The sequence below is a fragment of the Chiloscyllium plagiosum genome, unplaced genomic scaffold (assembly GCF_037043375.1).
Source record: "Chiloscyllium plagiosum isolate Xiang-an unplaced genomic scaffold, Cpla_swu_hap1 HiC_scaffold_28, whole genome shotgun sequence".
Classification (NCBI taxonomy): domain Eukaryota; kingdom Metazoa; phylum Chordata; class Chondrichthyes; order Orectolobiformes; family Hemiscylliidae; genus Chiloscyllium; species Chiloscyllium plagiosum.
In genome coordinates, this window is record NW_028270166.1 from 57,154,042 (window position 1) to 57,168,794 (window position 14,753).

The 14,753-nt window shown below is 53.4% G+C and overlaps 1 long non-coding RNA gene across 1 annotated transcript in view; it reads right to left on the reverse strand.

Annotated features, from left to right (window-relative positions):
- Window positions 1-8,977: 8,977 nt before the first annotated feature.
- LOC122546520 (uncharacterized) overlaps window positions 8,978-14,753 on the reverse strand; it is a 51,612-nt gene continuing 45,836 nt past the window's right edge. Inside the window, exon 4 of the long non-coding RNA XR_015751940.1 lies at window positions 8,978-10,131. This is a non-coding gene — a long non-coding RNA (uncharacterized LOC122546520). The remainder of the gene's footprint in view (window positions 10,132-14,753) is intronic.

The following is a 14,753-nucleotide window of genomic DNA, read 5'->3' on the forward strand; positions in this document are numbered from 1 at the left end:
CCATCACCGTCACACTTATCCCCTCATCTTCACTCCTTTAGCGTCACCTGACCCCCTCACACTTGTGCCATTGCTGTCACCATGACCCCGCACATTCACTCCATCACTGTCACACTGATCCCGTCACACTCACACTGTCACCGTCACCTTGACACCCTCACACTCACTCCATCACTGTCACACTGATCCCCTCACACTCACTCCATCATTGTCACACTGATCCCCTCACACTAACTCTGCCACCGTAGCCCTGATTCCCTCACACTCACTCCATTAGCGTCACCCTGACTCCCTCACACTCACTCCATTAGCGTTACCCTGACTCCCTCACACTCACTCCTTCACCGTCACTCTGACCCCCACACACTCCCTCCATCACGGTCTCACTGATATTCTCACACTCCCTCCATCACTGTCACCCTGACCAGTTCACACTCACACCATCACCTTAGCCCTGACCGCCTCACACTCACTCCATCACCGTCACACTGACCCCCCTAAAACTCACTCCATCACTGTTACCCTGACCCCCTCACACTCACTCCATCACAGTCACCCTGACCCATTCACTCTCACTCCATCACCCTCACCCTGCCCCTGCACATTCACTCCATCACCGTCACCCTGACCCCCTCACACTCACTCCATCACCGTTACAATGATATTCTCACACTCCCTCCATCACCGTCACCCTGACCCTCTCAGACTCACTCCAACACCGTCACCCTGACCCACTCACACTCACTCCATCACCGTCACCATGAACCCCTCACACTCACTCCATCATGGTCATACTGACCGCCTCAAATTCACTCCATCACCGTCACCCTGACCCACTCACTCTCATTCCATCTGCCTCATCCTGATCCAAACACACTCATTCCATCACCGTAAACATGACACCCTCATACTCACTCCATCACCATCACACTGATCCCGTCACACTCACACTGTCACTGTCACCCAGAACCCCTCACACTCACTCCATCACCGTCACACTGACCCACTCAAACTCACTCCATCACTGTCACCCTGACACCTTCACATCGTGCCATCAGCGTCACCCTGACCCCCTTACACTCACTCCATCACTGTCACCCTGACACCTCCACACTCATGCCATCAGCGTCACCCTGACTCCCTCACACTCACTCCATCACTGTCACCATGACCACCTCACACTCACTCCATCACCGTCACACTGATCCTCTCACACTCACTCCATCACCGTCACACTGATCCTCTCACACTCACACCATCACCGTCACTCTGACCCCCTCACACTCACTACATCACACGGACCCCCTCACACACCCTGCGTCACCGTCACCCTGACCACCTCACACTCAGTCCATCACTGTCACACTGAACCCCTCACACGCACTACATCACCATCACACGGACCCCCTCACACTCACTCCATCACAGTCAACCTGACCCCCTCACACTCACTCCATCATGGTACCCTGACCCCCTCACACTCACTCCATCAACGTCATCCTGACCCCCTCACACTCACTCCATCACCATCACCATGATCCCTCACACTCACTCCATCACTGTCACCCTGACCCACTCACACTCACTCCATCATGGTACCCTGACCCCCTCACACTCACTCCATCACCGTCATCCTGACCCACTCACACTCACTCCATCACCATCACCATGATCCCTCACACTCACTCCATCACTGTCACCCTGACCCACTCACACTCACTCTGCCAGCGTCACCCTGAACCCCTCACATTCACTCCATCACTGTCACACTGATCCCCTCACACTCACTCCATCCCCGTCACCCTGACCCCCTCACACTCCCTTCGTCACCCTCACCCTGACCCCCTCACACACAAACCATCACCGTCACCCTGACCCCCTCATACTCACTCCTTCACTGTCACCCTGACCCCCTCACACTCACTCCATCACCGTCTCCCTGACCCCCTCACACTCACTCCTTCACTGTCACCTTGACCCCCTCACACTCACTCCATCACCGTCTCCCTGACCCGCTCACACTCACACCATCACCGACTCCTTGACTCCCTCACACTCACTCCATCACCATCAACCTGAAGCCCTCACACTCACTCCATCACCGTAACCCTGACACCCTCACCCTGACCCCCTCACACACAAACCATCACCATCACGTTGACCCCCTCACACTCACTCCATCAACGTCACCCTGACCCCCTCTAGCTCACTCCATCACTGTCACACTGACTCCCTCACACTCACGCAATCACTGATCTCCTCACCCCCTCACACTCACTCCATTACCGTCAACCTCTCCCACTCTCGCTCACTCCACCACAGTCACACTTACTCCCTCAAACTCACTCCATCACAGTCACTATGAACACCTCACACTCACTTCATCACCCTCACCCTGACCCCCACACTCACACTCCATCTCCCTCACCCTGACCCACTCACACTCAGTCCATCACAGTCACCATGACACCCTCACACGCCGTCCATCACCGTCACCCTTACTCCTCACACTCACCAACACCGTCAGCCTGTCTCCCTCACATTCACTGCATCACAGTCACCCTGACCCCCTCACACTCACTCCATAACCGTCACATTGATCCCCTCACACTCACTCCTTCACCGTCAGTCGGACCATCTCACACTCACTCCATCACCGTCACCCTGACCACCTCACACTCACTCCATCACCGTCACCCTGACCCACTTACACTCACTCCAACACCGTCACCATGATCCCTCACACTCACTCCATCACTGTCACCCTGACCCACTCACACTCACTCCATCACCGTCACCCTGACCGCCTCACACTCACTCCATCACCGTCAACCAGACCCCCCAGACTCACTCCGCCACCGTCACCCTGAACCACTCACATTCACTCCAACCCCGTCACCCTGACCCCCTCACACTCCCTTCGTCACACTCACCCTGACCCCCTCACACTCAAACCATCACCGTCACACTGACCCCCTCACACTCAGGCAATCACTGATCCCCTCACCCTCACTCCATTACCGTCAACCTCTCCCACTCTCGCTCACTCCACCACAGTCACACTTACTCCCTCAAACTCACTCCATCAGTCACCATGAACACCTCTCACTCACTTCGTCATCCTCATCCTGACCCCCACACTCCCACTCCATCTCCCTCACCCTGATCCACTCACACTCAGTCCATCACAGTCACCATGACCCCCTCACACTCACTCCATCACAGTCACCCTGACCCCCTCACACTCTCCAACACCGTCAGCCTGTCTCCCTCACATTCACTGCATCACAGTCACCCTGACTCCCTCACACTCACTCCATAACCGTCACATTGATCCCCTCACACTCACTCCTTCACCGTCACCCTGACCCCCTCACACTCACTCCATCAACATCACCCTGACCTCCTCACGCTCACTCCATCACTGTTACCCTGACCCACTCACACTCACTCCATCACTGTCAACCTGACCCACTCACACTCACTCCATCACTGTCACCCTGACCCCGTCACACTCACTCCATCACCGTTACCCTGACCCCCTCTCACCCACTCTATCACCGTCACCCTGACCCCCTCACATTCACTCCATCACCGACACCCTGACCCCCTCACAGTCACTCCATCAACGTCACATTGATCCCCTCACTCTCACTCCTTCACCGTCACCCTGACCCCCTCACACTCACTCCATCAACGTCACATTGATCTCCTCACACTCACTCTATAACCGTCACCCTGACCCCCTCACACTCACTCCATCACCATCACCCTGACCCTCTCACACTCACTCCATCACCGTCACCAAGACGGCCTCACACGCACTCCATCACCGTCACCCAGACCCCCTCACACTCACACCATCACAGTACCCCTGACCCCCTCACACTCCCTCTGTCACTGTCACATTGATCCCCTCACACTCACCACATCACTGTCACCCGGACCCCCTCACACTCACTCCATCATCGTCACCAAGATGGCCTCACATGCACTCCATCACCGTCACCCAGACCCCCTCACACTCAACATCATCACAGTCCCCCTGACCCCTTCACACTCACTCCATCAACGTCACCCTGACCTCCTCACGCTCACTCCATCACTGTCACCCTGACTCCGTCACACTCACTCCATCACTGTTTCCCTGGCCCACTCACACTCACGCAATCACTTTCACCCTGACCCCGTCACACTCACTCCATCACAGTCATCCTGACTTCCTCACACTCACTCCATCACAGTCACCCTGACCCCCTCACACTCACTCCATCACCCTCATGTTAACCTACTTACACTCACTCAATCTTCGTCACCCGGACCCCTTCACAATCACTCCATCACAGTCACACTGATCCCCTCACACTCACTCCATCACCGTCACACTGACCCCCTCACACTCACTCCATCACCGTCACACTGACCCCCTCACACTCACTCCATCACCGTCACACTGACCCACTCACATTCACTCCATCACCATCACCATGACCCACTCACACTCACGCAATCACTGTCATCCTGACCCCCTCAGACTCATTCCATCACCGTCACCCTTACTCCCTCACACTCAGTCCACCACCGTCATCCTGAACCCCTCACATTCACTCCAAACCCGTCACCCTGACCCCCTCACACTTCCATCGTCACACTCACCCTGACCCCCTCACACTCAAACAATCACCATCACCCGGACCCCCTTACACTCAGGCCATCACTGATCCCCTCACCCCCACACTCCCACTCCATCTCCCTCACCCTGACCCACTCACACTCAGTCCATCACAGTCACCATGACACCCTCACACGCCGTCCATCACCGTCACCCTTACTCCTCACACTCACCAACACCGTCAGCCTGTCTCCCTCACATTCACTGCATCACAGTCACCCTGACTCCCTCACACTCACTCCATAACCGTCACATTGATCCCCTCACACTCACTCCTTCACCGTCACCCGGACCACCTCACACTCACTCCTTCACCGTCACCCTGACCCTCTCACACTCACTCCATCACTGTCACCCTGACCCACTCACACTCACTCCATCACTGTCACCCTGACTCACTCACACTCACTCCATCACGGTCACCCTGACCCCGTCACACTCACTCCATCACCGTCACCCTGACCCCGTCACACTCACTCCATCACCATGACCCCCTCACACTCACTCCATCATCGTCATCCGGACCACCTCACACTCACTCCATCACCATCACCATGACCCCCTCACACTCACTCCATCACCATCACACTGACCCCCTCACACTCACTCCATCACCATCACACTGACCCCCTCACACTCACTCCATCACAGTCACCCTGATCCCCTCACACTCCCTCCATCACAGTCACCCTGACCCCCTCACACTCACTCCATCATCGTCACCCGGACCCACACACTCACTCCGTCACCATCACCCTGACCCACTCACACTCACTCCATCATCCTCACCCTGACCCCCACACTCCCACTCCATCTCCCTCACCCTGACCCACTCACACTCAGTCCATCACAGTCACCATGACACCCTCACACGCCGTCCATCACTGTCACCCTTACCCCTCACACTCTCCAACACCGTCAGCCTGTCTCCCTCACATTCACTGCATCACAGTCACCCTGACTCCCTCACACTCACTCCATAACCGTCACATTGATCCCCTCACACTCACTCCTTCACCGTCACCCGGACCACCTCACACTCACTCCTTCACCGTCACCCTGACCCTCTCATACTCACTCCATCACTGTCACCTAACCCACTCACACTCACTCCATCACAGTCACCCTGACCCCGTCACACTCACGCAATCACTGTCACCCTGACCCCGTCACACTCACGCAATCACTGTCACCCTGACCCCGTCACCCTCACTCCATCACAGTCACCCTGACCCCCTCACACTCACTCCATCACCCTCATGTTAACCTCCTCACACTCACTCAATCTTCGTCACCCGGACCCCTTCAAAATCACTCCATCACCGTCACACTGATCCCCTCACACTCACTCCATCATCGTCATCCGGACCCCCTCACACTCACTCCATCACCATCACCATGACCCCCTCACACTCACTCCATCACCATCACACTGACCCCCTCACACTCACTCCATCACCGTCACACTGACCCCCTCACACTCACTCCATCACCGTCACACTGACCCCCTCACACTCACTCCATCACAGTCACCCTGATCCCCTCACACTCCCTCCATCACCCTCACCCTGACCCCCTCACACTCACTCCATCACCGTCACACGGAACCCCTCACACTCATTCCATCACCGTCACCCTGGCCCTTTCACACTCACTCCATCACCATCACCCTGACCAACTCACACTTACTCCTTCTCTGTCACCCTGTCCCCCTCACGCTCACTCCATCACCGTCAATCTGATACCCTGTCACTCACTCCATCACTGTCACCCAGAACCCCTCACACTCACTCCATCAATGTCACATTGATCCCCTCACACTCACTCCATAACCGTCACATTGATCCCCTCACACTCACTCCTTCACCGTCACCCTGACCCCCTCACACTCACTCCATCAGTGTCACCCTGACTCCGTCACACACACTCCATCACTGTTTCCCTGACCCACTCACACTCACGCAATCACTGTCACCCTGACCCCCTCACACTCACTCCATCACCGTCCCACTGATCGCCTCACACTCTCTCCATCAACGTCACCCTGACCTACTCACACTCATGCAATCACTGTCACCCTCAGCCCCTCACGCTCATGCAATCACTGCCACCCTCACCCCCTCACACTCACTCCATCACCATCACCCTTACTCCCTCACACTCACACCATCACCATCACCCTGACACCCTCCCACTCACTCCATCATCGTCACCCTGGTCCCTCAAATTCACTCCATCACCATCACACAGATCCCCTCACACTCACGCCATCACCATCACACTGACCCTCTCACACACACGCAATCACTGATCCCCTCACCCTCTCACACTCACTCTATTACCGTCAGCCTGTCCCCCTCTCGCTCACTCCATCACAGTCACCCTGACCCCTTCACACTCACACCATCACCGTCACACTTACACCCTCACACTCACTCCATCACAGTCACCATGAACCCCTCGCACTCCCTTCGTCACCATCACCCTGACCCCCACACACTCACTCCATCTCCCTCACCCTGACCCCCTCACACTCACTCCATCACAGTCACACTGACCCCCTCACACTCACTCCATCATCACCCTGACCCCTTAACACTCACGCCATCACCATCGCACTGACACCCTCTCACTCACTCCATCACCGTTACCCTGACCTCCTCATACTCACTCCATCACCATCACACTCACCCCAAAACTGTCACCCTGACCCCCTCACGCTCACTCCATCACTGTCACCCTGACACCCTCTCACTCACTCCATCACCATTACCCTGACCCCCTCACACTTACCCCATCACCGTCACGCTGACACCCTCACATTCACACCATCACCCTGACCCCCTCACACTCACCCCATCACCGTCACCCTGACCCCCTCAGACTCATTCCATCACCGTCATCCTGACCCCTCACACTCACTACCTCACACAACTCCCACCGTCACACTCACCGCCACACACTCCAACACCACACTCACTGCCCCACACCACCCTCACCGTCACGCTCACCCCCAACACTCTCCACCAACATCACACACACTGCCCCATACCACCCCCACCGTCACACTCACCCCCACACACTACACCACCACCATACACACTGCCCCACACCACCCACACAGTCACGCTCACCCCTACACACTCCATCATCCTCACACACACACCACCCCCACCATCATGCTCACCCACACACACTCCACCATTCTCCTACACTCTCCCCTACCGTCACATTCACTTTCCGGTACAGTAGCCCACTATCACACTCACTCCACCACACAATGCCCCACTGTCATGCTCAGTCACCCTGCACAAAGCCTCACCATCAGACTCACTCAAATACACTCTCCCCCACTGTAACGCTCAATCCCCCACACACAGCCCCACCCTGGTTCTCAGACCCTGTGCACTCCCCCACCATCACGCTCACTTTCCCGCACATTCCCACTGTCCCGTTCACTCCCCTGCCCACGCCCCCACTGTCACTCTCTCTCCCCCATTCACTTCCCTACCATCTGGCTCACTCCCTCACACATGCCCCCACCATCACGCTCACTCCCTCGCACACTCCCCCAGCATCACACTCACACACCCACGCAGTCTCCCACCATCACACCTTAAGCTGAGCTCCTGCCTGTGAACACTGACCCAGTTGATCTAAATGGCCTTTGGCCCCATCCCCATTCTATTCCCTGAGTAACAGACAGTATGTCCCACACAATGTGTTCTGTTTGTGATATCCTGTTGTACCAGTCTCACCACCTGTTACCCCCTAATAACGGCTCGTGTTCCCACACCCACTATGTCCCCGAGCAAAGGCGTTTGGCCCAAGCTCGATATTGTTGCCCTGGCAATGGCCTGACATGTCGTCCCAATCTCTGTTCCCTAACATCGGCCTGAAGATCGACAACCCTCTTCTGTTCTCCCAGCACTGAAGGATTCCAAGAAGACAGTAACATTGGGAGGTTATGATCGCAAGATGGAGAGAGAGTGAATGAGATTGGGGAAGACAAGGACAGTGGAATTGAGTGTGTAAATGGGAAAAGGAGAGAGAAATAGCAGCGTAGTGTGACAGTGGGAGGGATATATGGAGGGAGAGGGACAAAGGGAGCAAGGTGAATTCTGCTGAGAGCCAAGTTGGAGTGGGAGACCCAGAGATGAAAGTAAGGACAGAGGGAGTTAAACCCAGCTCCTGAGCTCAGGGCGCAGTGCCCTCCCCTTCTTTGAGGACCAGGGCTTGGGGCTGAGGCTGTCTCTCTCCAGCTCAGTTTCTCCAACACAAAGACACACAACAACATCGTTCACTCTGCTGCTCGGCACACTTTAATGAACATTTTTATTGTTTACAAATGGAAGTGATGGATACAGTCAGTGAGATGGTGCCTTTTCTCACTGGCTCCTGAGTTGTGAGAAACATTGAAATGTTTCCCTGTAACCCCCTGTGGGATAGGGATGGACAAACCAGCACTACCCTCAGTCTGTTACCATCGCGACAGGATACTCCATCGCTGAAACACTGAACTGAAATGAGAAAATCCTGGATGGATTGATTAATGAGGGAATTTGATTGATGGATGGATTTGGGTGAAGGGATATTTCAGCACATTCTTCAGCTGCTGCCTGAACTTATTCTGGGTCACGGCATAAATCGCCGTGTTTGTGCAGCAACTGAGGAGCTGCAGCATGAAGCCCAATTCCCGCACAAAGGGATGGAGATACACAGACTGATATCCAATAAACCACATCCGTCTCCACATAGAATACAGCATTAACGTTGACCATAACAGGATGAAATTGGCCGAGATCACAAACAGTAAAATGATGGATTTTTTCGGTTTCTCATTTCAGTGTCAGACTGGGCGTCCCCATTGGTGTGAGCGCGGAGTCTCCTGCGGGCTCTGCTGGTCACTACAATGTATCTGACGGTGAGAACATTGAGCAGCAGAATCAGGAGAAATGGGACACACGGGGTTAGAATGTTGTGGAGGAACTAGATTGTGAATCAGACACTGGAGGATCGAACAGCGCCTGTTACATCACAAAACCAGGGGACGTTCATCAGCCAATACTGAGCCGTGAGCATAAAATACCAGGAAATGTTCTTTAAACAGCTCATCACAGTCACTGCTCCCAGAACCACAGCCGCCGTTTTCTCACTGCAATATTTACTTTTCAGCTTCTGGCAACAAATGTCCACAAACTGATCAGAGGTGAAAGTGACGGTGAACCAGACAGAGCAGTCAGTGGCTGCATAAAGCAGGACGGCGTGGATATTACACACGGGGATGGAGTACTCCAGGAAATAAAACTGTTCCTGATAAACAATGGGAATGTGTCTCAGGATCAGGTCGAGGATAATGACCAGGAGATCCGCCGCTGCCATGGCCCCCAGGTAACGTCTGACACATGGAGACAATCCACAATCTTTATAAAGCAGGACGTAGATGGTCACTACGTTAACTGTGAGGAAGGAAAACAAACCCATTATCCATCAGCCTGGAGGCAAAGGGACCCGTTTGATCGGGGACCCAGTGAGATTTTCAAATGTGTCCCTGTATTCAGGGATTTATTAAAATAACTGGAGCTGGAATAACAAATGGGAAGGTGGGAATTACTGACAAAAATGTGACATAAACCACAAGAAACCCTCCCTCCCCAAACGCACAGAGACACATCCATAAGGACAGATAGTTTCTAAACATTCCCACACACTCGATCACTCGAGAGCAGACACAGGTCACTCCTTCCCAGTTCCTAACAGGGAGGGTGGAAACGTTGCTGCCCTGAAGGATTCTCTCCCAGTTTCCTGAAGACAAACGGAGTTTGGGAATTCCTGTCTTTTGGTCTAAATTGTGGTCGATCCTGTGTTGGGAAGAAATGTAAACGCAGGGAAAACGTATTCACCCCTTTAACTGCCTGAGGGGCCTTCGGAACAGTGCCTCCTTCTCCCTGGAATGGGATCTCTTCCCTCGGGATCTTATCGTTTGTTCAATTCACTGACGTCCAGCCGTTCACAAACAATGTCAGGGACAGAACGTTCCAGGGAATGTCAGTTATAAAATGTCGGGGATAGAACGTTCCAGGGAATGTCAGTTATAGAATGTTGGGAACAGAACCTTATGGGGAATGTCAGTTATAGAATGTCAGGGACAGAACGTTCCGGGGAATGTCAGTTATTGAATGTCAGGGACAGAACGTTCCAGGGAATGTCAGTTATTGAATGTCGGGGACAGAACGTTCCAGGGAATGTCAGTTATACAATGTCGGGGACAGAATATTCCGGGGAATGGCAGTTATAGAATGTCGGGGACAGAACGTTCTGGGGAATGGCAGTTATAGAATGTTGTGTACAGAACTTTCTAGGGAATGTCAGTTATAGAATGTTGGGGACAGAACATTCCGGGGAATGGCAGTTATAGAATGTCAGAGTCAGAACATTCCGGGAAACTCCTTGACCTGTCCATCACGTTTCCCCCCTACCCACCCCACCAACATGATGTACTGTGCCAGGACACACTGTAACATTAATGGGGTGACAGACGGAGGGTCCAATCACAGGAAGGGGAACTAAAGGCATTGCCAGATCAAAGGTTAGATATACCACATTCTCAATCCACCTCCCAGAACCAGCCCAGAAACCATACACCCCAGTGGAGATATCTGTTCACCGTGGAACACTGTGCAGACCAGGCCAGTGTCCTGCTCAGTACAACCCAGCAATCTGTCCAGAGTGGAACAATGTGCAGACCACAGCAGTGCATTGATCTATAAACTCGGGTTCGATATGTGTCCAGCACCGGGAGCTGAGCAGACCATAGCAGGGCACTAATGTGTGAACCTGAAACAAATATCCATCCAGCATAAGGAGCTACACAGACCATATCATTGCATTATCTATAAACCTCAACCAGAATGACTTACCAGCACAGCGATCTGTGCAGTGATCACCCGTGAATTAATTTGCAAACCAGGAGCAGTTGCCCTCCCAGCATGTAGGACTGTGTACCCCACCCCAGTGCATTAATGTGTAAACCAGGAGCAGTTACCCTCCCAACATGTAGGACTGTGTACCCCACCCCAGTGCATTGATCTGCATACCAGGAGCACTTCCCCTCCCAGCATGTAGGACTGTGTACACCACCCCAGTGCATTGACCTGTGAACCATGAGCAGTTACCCTCCCAGCGTGCAGGACTGTGTACCCCACCCCAGTGCATTGACCTGTGAACCATGAGCAGTTTCCCTCCCAGCGTGCAGGACTGTGTACCCCACCCCAGTGCATTGATCTGTTAACCAGGAGCGGTTTCCCTCCCAGCATGTAGGACTGTGTACACCACCCCAGTGCATTGACCTGTGAACCATGAGCAGTTACCCTCCCAGCGTGCAGGACTGTGTACCCCACCCCAGTGCATTGACCTGTGAACCATGAGCAGTTACCCTCTGTGGTGAAAGGGTTAAAATTGTGTCCCAATACATGTGTGAATCTAACCGAAAATGGAAGGTGTCGCTTGGTCCCGTGTGAATCTTGTCATACACCTTCCCGTGTGAATAACCAGAATGGAATGTGTTTTTTAGCCTTGCTCTGCTCTAACCGAAAATGGAAGGTGTCGCTTAGTCCCGTGTGAATCTTGTTATACACCTTCCCGTGTGAATCTTCTTATCTGTATGTAACCAGAATGGAATGTGTTTTTTAGCCTTGCTCTGCTGTTCACATGAATGTTTATATCTGGAAAAGGGTATATCAGCTGGAGAAGTCTCCAGTTCGGTAGAGTCTGCTCCGGGGTTACGTTTAACCGCCGAGCGTGGGTTGTTGGCAACCGCTCTACGAGAACTGACGGCTCCCAGTTTTGGTAACACGTAGAGTGAGTATAAACCAGACCCGTTGTAAGTACGAGACTGGTTGTGGGGACACTGCGGGGAATAAAACACTTATATTCTAGCAGACTCGCCTCTTGGCTGTTTGTTCTGTGTCAGACTACTTTCCTGCGAGCCTGGTCCTTGACCTTGAGAATTTTTTAAAACACCCTCCCAGCGTGCAGGACTGTGTACCCCACCCCAGTGCATTAATTTGTAAACCAGGATCATTTACCCTCCCAGCATGTAGGACTGTGTACACCACCCCAGTGCATTGATATGTAAACCAGGAGCAGTTACCCTCCCAGCATGTAGGACTGTGTACCCCACCCCAGTGCATTGATCTGTAAACCAGGAGCAGTTACCCTCCCAGCATGTAGGACTGTGTACACCACCCCAGTGCATTGATCTGTAAACGAGGAGCAGTTACCCTCCCAGAATGTAGAGCTGTGTACCCCACCCCAGTGCATTGCTCAGTAACACAGTGTTACATCACTGCCCAGCCCGGGGAAACTTGCAGCCCGGGCTGGAAGTGACAGGATGTATAGCTCCCATCCATTTACAGTTCCATAATCTCCATTGTGCCATGACAAGGGGGTGCTGTGGGTGTGAACATCACTGCCAGAGAGAGATGGCGGGGGAATCAGTTTAAATATCACCACATGGGAGGGGTTTGGGAAATAGACAGAGATGGGGAGACTGAGAGACAGTGTCATGGAAGGATGTGTTCCCAGGTTTCAGAATGTTGAAATGTAGACACTTCGATAGCATCCTGTAACATGAGCTAGTCTTCCCAGGAAAGATGGGAAAAAGGGATATTGATGTGAGGTCAGATGATGAGCATTTGGATGAGCATTTGTTCTCCAGCTTTGTAAATGGAGTCCTTCATGGCTGGAGGTACACACCATCACCCAGATGCCCCTGGATATTCCGTGATCCCTGACACTGATGTCATCTTTAAAAGCCCAATGGGCACAGGATTGAGGTTTCTCAGCTTGGAGCTGCCCTGCATAGTTTACCCCGAGCATGGCAGATAAGGGACAATTACACCACGGTTTGTCAACAGGGGCACGGAGGACCTGGGGGATGGGCTAGTACAGAGGGGGACCATTCTCTTCCCAGAGGGGGCGACACCACCAGACCCACCGAGCATGGTCTGAGCTCAGCACCCACCTCAGTGCAGTATCTGCAGTCTGAAGAAATGCCCAGCAATACAGGATAAGCATCAATAACCTTCCCCGCTCTGTCAGGATAAGGGTCACCATATTCTCTTTGCTCCCTCATACTCACTGTATATCTGTTATAGCATCGACCCCGAACAAGGCTCATGGTCCACCACTCTCACTGCCGCATGCTGCAACATCTCTCTGTCTCTCTCTCTCTCTCTCTACCTTCTCTCTCCCCCCCTTCACCCCCACACTAATAACACTGCATGGATACAACACTGTGGACTGACTCCCTCCGGACACCATACCATGACCCCCTCCCCACCTACACTAACACTAATAGCAGGACCACCCACTCCCACCCTCCCTCCCTTTCTCCCATTCCAGGAGAAACAGCCTGGAATAGGACAGAAAGGGCCAAGCCAGGTGGTGGAGTGTCCGATATCTGTTCCCTCACTGTCCTCCCCCCGCCATGCGGGGAGGACTTTGGTACGAGCCGGAGAGGACGGGGACGCCTCGTGTGGAGATTCTGAAACATCCACGTCCCACCGACTGAATAAGGAGCAATGTTCAGTGAAAGGCAATTCTCACTTTAAACCCACTGGCAGCTCCGTTTCCCTCCGGCACAACTTAGAAGCCGTGGCCCTGATGCCATCTCCATTTTATGTCGATCTGGTAAAAATGGAATCCCCACGTTCTCGGTGGGCAGGAGGGTGGGCTCACAACACATCGTCACCACCACCTCCCAGGAAGGTAGCACTGAGACTCCCTCCTACCCCTCTCCCTGTAAACAGCTCAGATACTGAAACTAATCTGTGATAGTTACTGCTCTCCCCACTTGTCCTGACATCTTCAACAATCTGTGCTCATATACACGCAGCGCTCTCTGCTCCTGCAGCCCCTTTATAATGGCACAGCCTGTTTTAAACTGTCTTTCATTGTCTTTCCTACCAAAGTGCAACACCTCACACTGCTCTGCATTGATCCCCAGCTGCCATACTCCTGAACACTACACCAACGTGTGTTTGTCCTGTTACAGTTCCACACTGTCCTCCATAGACTT